General features: G+C 34.0%; 1 long non-coding RNA gene across 1 annotated transcript; it reads right to left on the bottom strand.

Annotated features, from left to right (window-relative positions):
- Positions 1-4575: 4575 nt before the first annotated feature.
- On the bottom strand, positions 4576-7660 carry LOC140015696 (uncharacterized). Its single transcript, XR_011822321.1, has 2 exons — positions 7439-7660; positions 4576-4859 (listed from the first exon to the last, which is right to left on the bottom strand). It is a non-coding gene; the product is annotated as an uncharacterized lncRNA (long non-coding RNA).
- Between the last annotated feature and the right edge of the window lie 2111 nt (positions 7661-9771).

The raw sequence follows: 9771 nt of genomic DNA, 5'->3' as shown, positions 1-9771 counted from the left end.
CAACTCAACTTCCCTCTCATGTGCACAAGCCCACACTAGTTACTAATTTAACATAAACCCCATAAGAAACTAAACATTATAAAATGATGAAAAGTCTCTTTGATTTTTCAATGTGGGATAAAATCCTTTGAAATACTCATTTATTTACAACAATTTCCTTCCTATTTCAAAAGAGTTTAGACAAAAGATAATAATCTGCTGGATTTATTTGGGTGAAATGTAATTAGTTTGGTCTTTGAACTTTGAACCAAACTTAGATTGACAAAACATGACGTACAGAATTATTGGTGAAATATGAATTTCTATGAACTAATTGCTCTTGATGTATGACCGAGATTTTATCAATCACATTGCAAACCACAATTTGCTGTTAATGCAATTTTGCGCTTTTAGGCCGTACGCCTGCCTGGTTATTCATGTGAGCTCTAAAGACTCGGCCAAAGAATCTTATAGAAGTGGCTACACTCCACTCTCATATAGGTGAATTCATCAAGTGTATACTACTTTAAATACACTTCCCTAAAGAGATATGAATTCATTAAGAGTTTGAAATTCAACCTCACAATTACTAGCAGTCAAAGCACTTATCTCTGGTGGGACTTAAATTTGAAGTGTTTTACAGTCAATATTGGCTTGTTATTACCCATATGAACCTATTTCATAGGATCATCAATCACATAGGTTAGGTTACTGTCTCTATTGACAAGCCTTAGTGCAATTTTCCTTATAGTTTGAAGAATTAATTTTCTTCCAACAAATTTAGTCAGAGAATCGGCCAAGTTTAACTCTGACTTCACAAAATCAATAGAAATAATCCCATCTCTAAGTAGCTACTTTATGATATCATGTCTCAGTCTCATGTGTTGACTTTTACAATAATTATAAGATTTATTTTTGACAATAGCAATTGTTACTTGACAATCATAGTGTATGGACACAGGAGGCTATAGATCCTTAGTTGGAAGAATATTAGCTAAGAAATTTCTTAGCCTTAGAACCAATCAACACCAGAGTTATAAACTCTGACTCTATAGTTGACCTAACAATGATTGTTTGCCTTGCTAACTTCCATACTACTACACCACCACCAAGAGTGAACACATAACCACTAGTGAATTTTGTCTCATTTGAATCAGAGATCTAATTAGCATCACTGCACCCTTCTAATACAGTGAAAAATCCACAATACAAGATACCATAATTCATGGTACCTTTCAAATATTTCATTAGTCTGATTAATGCAAACCAATACTTACTATTGGAATTGTGAGTATATCTATTTAGTCTGCACACAATATAAGCTATATTAGGCCATGTAAAATTCATCAAATGCATCAGACTCCAAATAATCTGAGCATATCTATGCTGAACAACTAGATCACCATTATTTTCCTTTAATTAAGTGTTAGCATCATAAGGAGTGCTTACAAGTGCCATGTCATAATTTTCAAACTTCTTAAGAAATCTCTCTGTATAATGTTCTTGTGACAACATTATACCATCATCTCTCTTTATAATTTTAACACCCAATATCATTTTAGATTCACCCAAATCTTTCATATCAAAATTAGAAAACAGAAAATATTTAGTATTATTAACAATATCTAGACTTGTACAAAATATAAGCATGTCATCCACGTACAAACTAATTATCACATATTGATCATTTATAATTTTGACATACACACATTTATCCACTTCTATAGATGAGAATCTATTTTTTTTATCAATATTTGATCAAATTTCTCATGCCACTAGTTAGGAGTTTATTTTAGGTCATAAAGAGATTTAATTAATTTACACACCTTATTTTCTTGTCCAAATACAACACATCCCTCAAGTTGAAACATATAAATTTTTTCTTCTAAATCACGATTTAACAAGGTTGTTTTGACATCTATTTGATGAACAACTAGTTTATGCATAGAACCTAAAGCAAATAACACACAAATAGAAGAAATTCTTGTTACTAGTGCAAATGCGTCAAAATAGTCAATATTTTGTTTTTGAGAAAATTCTTTTGCTACTAAACGAGTTTTGTATTTTTTTATAGAGCCATCAGAATTATATTTTTTTTTAAAAATTTATTTGCAACCAATAAGTTTTGCACCAGGAGGTAAATCTATCAAAGTCTAGGTTTTGTTTTTCATAATAGAATCAATTTCAGAGTTAATTATTTCTTTCAAAAAACTTGGAATCAAGAGAAGAGATGGCATCAAAATAAGTTAAATGATCATTATCGACAAAAAAAGTTTGAAATTTATTTCCATAAGAAAATTCTTTTCTCGACCTTTTACTCCTTCTCAATTCCTCATTAGAGGTTATTTCTCCATTTTATTTCAACAAGTGCATGAGAAAATTTATTAGACAGTGAATTAATATGTTCAAAGAACTCAGCATTCTTTATCTCAATAATTGTATTTTAATCAAGCACATCATTTCCTAAAACAAGAAACCTACATGCAGCACTATGTTTAGCATATCCAATAAACATACAATCAGAAATTTAGAACCTAATTTTCTTTTCTTAGATTCAGGTAATAACACTTTAGCAAGACACCCCATTCTTTTAAATATTTTAAATTTGGTTTATAATTTTTTCATAACTTATAAGGTTTTACCAGTTTTTTTATGTGGAATTCTATTTTGTAGGCGACATGAAGATAATATAACTTCTCCCCACAAATTATCAAGAGTATGAAAACTAATAACATAGAATTCATTATTTCTTTTAGTGTCATTTTTCCTTTTCAATTATTCCATTAGATTCTGGTGAATAAGAAGGTATTAGTTCATGTATTATGCCTTCATGTTCACATAACTTATCTAAAACTAAGTATTCACCCCCTCTATCAGATCTAATTCTTTTTAGTTTTTTATTAAGTTGATTTTCTACTTCAGACTTATAAGATAAAAAGACATTATGAGTATCATCCTTATCTCTAAGTAAATACAATTTGGTATATCTAGAATTTTTATATATAAAAGTAACATAATATCTTTTACCACCTCTAGTCATTGTTTGTTTTAAATCACCTAAATGTGTATAAATTAAATTTAATAATTCAATTTTTCTTTAGAGAGATACACAACTTTTCTTTGTTATTTTAGTTTCTGTACATATTTCACATGTATCCATGTTTTTACTAATACCAAAAATTTGGTCACATGCTTGCATTTTCTTGATATAACTAATATTAACATGTCCTAATCTGGCATGCCATAAAGAAATTGAATCAGCAATATAAGTAGAAGAACATTTTCATTGATCACAATTGAAATATTAAGCACAAAGAATCCCTTATTACAATAGCCTTTACCCACAAATGCATTATTTTTTGCCATTACAATCTTGTTAGATTCAAATGACACTTTCACCTCAACTTTTTCTAGCAATGCTACAAAAACCATATTTGCCCGAACATTCGGCAAATGCATCATATCATTGAAGGCCAAATTTTTTTCTGAAGTGAGTTTCAAGAGCACTTTGCCCTTACCCAAAACTTTAGCAGTTCATGAGTCCTCAAGGTAGACCACCTCTTCATCATCCTCTATTGGGTACAATGTTGTCTTGAAAGATGACTGTAGCAATTATATCATCCCCTTTCGCTAAATTAACCTTAGGATGAATGGCATTTGCTTTGTCACCTTTCTTTTTATACCTATATTGAGCAACATGATGTTCTGATTTTTCACAAACAATTGCCTTTCTTCTTCTTAAAGTTGGAATTATTGGGCTTGTAATTATGGAACTTATTAGCGTGCCTCTTATTGTTGCTTTATACCAAGTTAGACCACCTCTTCCCCTGTTGGCTGCAATGTTGTCTTGAGAGATGACTGCAACAATTATATATTATCACCTTTCTTTTTGTGCCTATACTAAGTACCATGGTGTCCTGGTTTTTCACAAACAATTGCCTTTCTTTTTCTTTAAGTTGGAATTATTGGACTTGTAATTCTGAGATTTATTGGCGTACCTCTTATTGTTGCATTGTACCCAGTTAATTTTGAGAACCATCTCTTTAGTTTTGACAGCTCTTAATAGGAATCTTCAATGAGGATGTGTTTGAAAGTGTTTGTAATGATTCTTGCATAGTGACATCACACACACGTTCTTTCCACCTTTTGAGATTTTCAATTTTGGAGCTGTCCGAAAGCAAGTTGTGAGATGTTAACACTATCGGAGGAGGCCACAAATGCTAACAAAATTGCAAGAAGTAAATGCCATCTCCTTAGTTTTGGCAGCTCTTAATACGAATCTTCAATGAGGATGTGTTTCAAAGTGTTTGTAACGTTCTTCCCACCTTTTGAAAATTTCAATTTTGAAGGTGTCTGGAAGCAGGTTGTGAGATGTTAACACTATTGGAGGAGGCCATAAATGCTAACAAAATTGCAAGAAGTAAATGCCATCTCCTTAGTTTTGGCAGCTCTTAATAGGAATCTTCAATGAGGATATGTTTGAAATTATTTGTAATGATTCTTGCATCTTGACATAACACACGTTGTGACGCCCCACTTCTCCCTAAGGCGAACCAAAGGGTATCCGCAGGACGCCTGCCCAACTCTCGCCAGGACTCAAGCAATTCCATTCGAGCTTATTACTAATCTAAACGTCACAAGAAGAATAACATAAATACAAATAATGCAGAAGCGTTCAACTTAACAATAGTCATCTATTATCCAACCCGTACATCGGATGTTCAAAATACAACTTAAATCCCAATTATACATCATACCCAAATATTACATTTCAATTCCAAAAGTACAATCCAAAACCCAGGGCATAGCCAAAATATAATGGAAACCCTAAGACAAAAGTACATTAGGAGGGTTTCTCCAACACTTCTCCGGGTTCAATCCTGTTAAAGAAAGCAAATCTACAGGGTGAGCAAAACGCTCGTGAGGCCAAGAACACATTGTTCAAATAGCAAGCCAAGTATACAAATCGAGCAATAAAGGTTCGATAAATAACAATTCACCGGAAAAGTAAACAGAAATAATTCAAGGATATAGGAGCTCTCAAGAGCTATATTCCACTTGCACGATCAATAACCTCCACGAATTGACACTCTGTCAATCGGGTAAGTTTTATCCGTAGAACTCCACTTAACTTGTCCCCTTTCACCTTACATACCCCAGTATCGGGCCCGCCTGTCATTTGTTTGTGGCGATACTACTCGAGTATGCCAAGCAAGACCTCTCATTAGGTTAACCTTATATATCTCATAACTCGCCAAGGTTCCCGACCAAGCTCATGCCGGTTCGAGTCCAAGGTCGGCTAATGAGATGTGGGCGTCCCCATGTGCAATTGTGTGTCGAGGAGATTCACTCCAACGATGTATGCAACCATAGCATACCATATCATGTATCAAGCATTGATACGTACAAGCAATCGATGTATACACGCAATCGATATATTCAAGCAATTTGAGCATGAGTTAAATCATTTCAAATGAGAACGAGTGCGATAAAGTACACACTCGACTCCATTTTCCAAAATCTCAAGTATCAATAACAAGTAATCACGTATCGAATTCACAGGAGTTCAAGTAACGCACACTTGACACTCACCGAGCAAATCAAGAAGAAATATTTTCTGAAAGTTCAAGTGTGCACGGTAGGATACTCTTGAAGGTTCTCGTGTGCGCCTGAGCAAATAATAATGTATTATCATTCATATATCCCAATTATCAAGGAAGATTGTACACTAGTACAATCTAAGGAAATTTCACAAAATCGAACCTCAATTACTCGTAAATCGAGTTTCAATTAGAGTTTCTTAAAGTACAGGAGCATTTGGGTTTTTATCTTGGAAATCGAGGTTAAAATGTTTCCATAATTTCGAAAGAATAAAGAGTTCTTGGAAATCTCTATTTCCTTGAAAGTTGGAAAATTTCAATTTTGATATGGATTTTTGAAAAATCGTATCTCACTCGATACAAGTCTAAAATTGGAAACCTTTTTTCCGTTGGAAACCTCATGGAAAGTACTAAAAGTTCTTAGAAGATACTTTTCTATGAATCTAAGTGGAAGGTATTCAAAAATGGGTTTAAAGTTGCTGTTCCAGAACACTCAGGATTGAGCAAGGGTTGGTTTTTCGCTAACTTTGGAAATTCGGCAAAATTCACACGTTACGAGCTAGCCTCAGAAATTTGTAACTAAATTAGAGTTGCAAGTAAGGTTTACAACAGAAAAAGTGGATCAAGGATCGGAGTTTCGAGCACCAAGATATGGTAGCTCAAAATTGGGAAAAATTCAAGACTGTTGAACAATTTCCAGATTTGGGTTTCCGACTTCGGACCTTTAGTTAAGTGTCAAAACGGATTTGGATTGGTACCAAAGTTTGTAGTATAGTACTCCTATATGAAGGGTATCTCTCTATCAAATTTCGTGGAAAAATACCTTCGGAAAGGTGGTTAACCAATCAACCAAAGTTTTGAATTTACTAAGGCAAAACTGCCTTTAGCTCCATTTCTCTCCGTTTCCAAACATTCGGCTAAGGAAAACCTCCAAACATGGTTCATTTGTGCAAAAAAAGTCTAAGGAACACACATGGTACATTTTGTAGGTGTTTAGCACCAAGAAATTCATTTAGTAAGATCACAACAAGTCTTACATCAAATCTGTCCAAATCCAGGGTTTTTCAAGAACAGGGTGGTCACCGTATTTTGATCATAACTCACTCAATTTAACTCCGAATTGAGCATGGTTGATAGTATTGAAAATACATTCATAGGACTATAATTTTACAGAAGAAATCATTCTGAATTTTGGCACACAACTAGCTCGAAATCGAGCTTCAAGTCACAGCTTCTGTATTTCATTCCAGCAGAACAGAGAAACAGAACAGCTGAATTCAGAAGAGTGGTACGGTTCACACACATGGAACCAGAACGTGTATTTTATACCGTTGGAAAGATGGGAGTGTCTAGTTTCAAATGCCACTGACAGCACTTGATTTCGACATCGGAGGACGGAGTTATGGATGAAATACAAACACTGGTCTGGGCATGACGGGAACAGTTTCCAGATTACTAGTTTTGGGAAATAAATTCATTTGACCAACCAAAACTCAGTATTTTTCAATGAAAATTTTTATACAACTACCACAACATGTAAACAACACAATCAAGCCATTAAATCCTCAAATTTCTGCATTAAAGTGGCTGAACAAAGCAGGGGCAAAATGGTCAGATTTGGCCTTTGCACCCATCATGAGTTTCCATCAATTTTCCACCAACAAACCACTAATTTAAGCACTAATCCAACATTAAACCCATCATTAACCATCACATCAACCATCAAGACGAAGGGTGGGAGTTCATAGAGCCCACCTTCCAATTTTTCCAACAACAACAACAACCCATATGAAAATTCAAGCTCATAAGTGTAATTCAACTTTTATAAACCAAGTTTAGAGTGTTAGATCACTATATACCTCCTTGGTGTGCCTAAGACCAGAATTTCGGCCCTCCTTGAAGCTCCAAGAAACCGTGGAAAGCTCCTCTTTTTGTAGTTAAATGGACTCTCCAAATGTTAAGCTAAGGAGAGTTAAAATTTGAGAGGATTTGGTAGTGATTTGAGCAAGATTTTGGAGTAGAATTTGATGAAGCAAGTTTGGTTCTTGCTCTTGGTGTTGGACGGCAGCTTTGAGGAGGAAGAAGAATGTTGTTGGCTGATAATGAGGCTTACGTGAGAGGCTTAAGAATATGTGGCTAAGAATGCCTCAAAAGTCAACTCTCTCGTGCGCGCGTGTACGCGCACGTTTCGTGTTCGATTCCTCTTGCATTTGTTTCACTAGTGCACTAAGCCTCTAATGCACTTATATTCATATAAATATTATTCACGCTTAATTGACCCAAAATAATGGTCTAAAGTCCCTCAATTAATCGCGCGCGTGAAAACGCGTATTTCCAATTTAGGCGCGATAAAGTGAAATTTTCAAGAAATTCTTATAACGATCGCACCCCTAATTATAACTTGAGTGTTTAAACCTAAAATTACCTATTTTAGAACCATTGTACATGTCTCCAAATTTTCGAGCTTATTGTTCTCCCAATTGGCTAAAGTTTTCAAACACGTTTTCCCTTTTTCACTAAACAAGCTTCTAAGAAAATAATTTTTGAAACGAGATACTTTAAAAATATAACGAAACTATAAAACCATGTACTTAGCTCTAATAAGGATAGAAAATAATATTCGGGCAAAAATCCAAATAGATAATTAATTGAGCCAAAATTAGGGGTTTTAAAAATAATAATTTTACGAGTCCTCACGTGAATTGAGTATTAATTCATCCATTAACCTTTCTTAATCTATTATTGATAGTTCTTAATTCTTCAATATTAATACACTCCCGATTCAAGTATAGCCTAGAAAAACGTGCACTTGTCGTTCCGGACTAAACAAATTTTCGAAAAGTGAATTTTTCAACAAAACGCTTTAAAAATATAAAGAGACGTCGTTCCATATAAATGCATTTAAAATGGTTGAAATAAATAATTCGAAGAAAATGAGTGAATAATCATTTAAATATTCCAGTAATATTCTATAAAAATAAGAAAATTTTCGGGTCCTCACATCCTCCCCTCCTTGAAAGGAATTTTGTCCTCGAAATTCATACTTAGAACAATATCATTTCCTTCATGGTTAAGCCTATCAGATCAATCATTGACTTACATTTTCCAACTCACTCCAAATCATGAGTTGATTACTTTCTTCCGAGAGATTTTAACTTTCAGAAGGCATATACAATCGCCTCATCATATATTATTAATATACATTCTAAACCATCCTTTGAACCATCTGTATAAATCACAAAATCACCTCATCCGCTCGGTAAAGCCAACACAAGTGCACTGGTTAAACGATTTTCACCTTCAAATTTTTCCTCACATTTAGAATCTCAAATAACTTGCCAAGTCTCGTATCCTTAGAAGTCCCTGATCAAACCAAGCTAATATTCTACTACCTCTAAAAACTCCAAATTTCGGCAGGATTTTCTAGTCATTTCCTCTTAAACAGCTTCCATTTAAGCTGAGTTAACAATAATTTCTTCCTTAGATATTATATAATTTAGAAAGGCTATTTTTTCCGATCGAACTTACATTTATTGGACTTAACAAAAGTTAGCGTTCTCTCGGGGTTTGTAAAACTACCATCGGGTAATTTTTCATGATCTTCTCAAACTTTAGGGTATATCAATACATCATCAATAAATGCCATCACAAATTAATCCTATTACGATTTAAACCTTGATGCATTAATGCAATAATTGCTACTAATACATTAGTCAACCCAATTGGCATAACTGAAAATTCAAGCATCCCCATCTTGAATTGGAAGTGGTTAAGCACATCAGTTTCTAGGATTCCCGGTTAGTAGTAAGTCTACTTTAAATCCCTTATTCGCTGCTCTTGACCCTTGATTATAATTCTCGTTTATGTGAGGCTATGGAGTATTTGTTCTTAATAGTCTCATCGTTCAAATCTCAATAATCTATGTATATATAGCCTCAAGCGTCCATTCTAAATATAACATCCGGTCCTTAATCGTTAGGCTCATTCAAGCCATCAAATATTTCCTTTCACTCACCCAAATCTCACAACTTTTAATATCTCAAGTTGGCGATCAAACATTGGATCCCATCTTCAACCCTAAGTTCTCGACCTTTTTTTTTTTTTTCCAGAATTCAGCCAATTTAGTTTGGAATTCCAACTCCTTGTGAAGAACTTCTATTTCTATACGCATCTCTTCCAAACTTTTCATTCA

The sequence above is a fragment of the Coffea arabica genome, chromosome 10c (assembly GCF_036785885.1).
Source record: "Coffea arabica cultivar ET-39 chromosome 10c, Coffea Arabica ET-39 HiFi, whole genome shotgun sequence".
Lineage (NCBI taxonomy): Eukaryota > Viridiplantae > Streptophyta > Magnoliopsida > Gentianales > Rubiaceae > Coffea > Coffea arabica.
The sequence above is the reverse complement of the archived record's forward strand: the minus strand, read 5'-3'. Positions and strand labels throughout refer to the sequence as shown.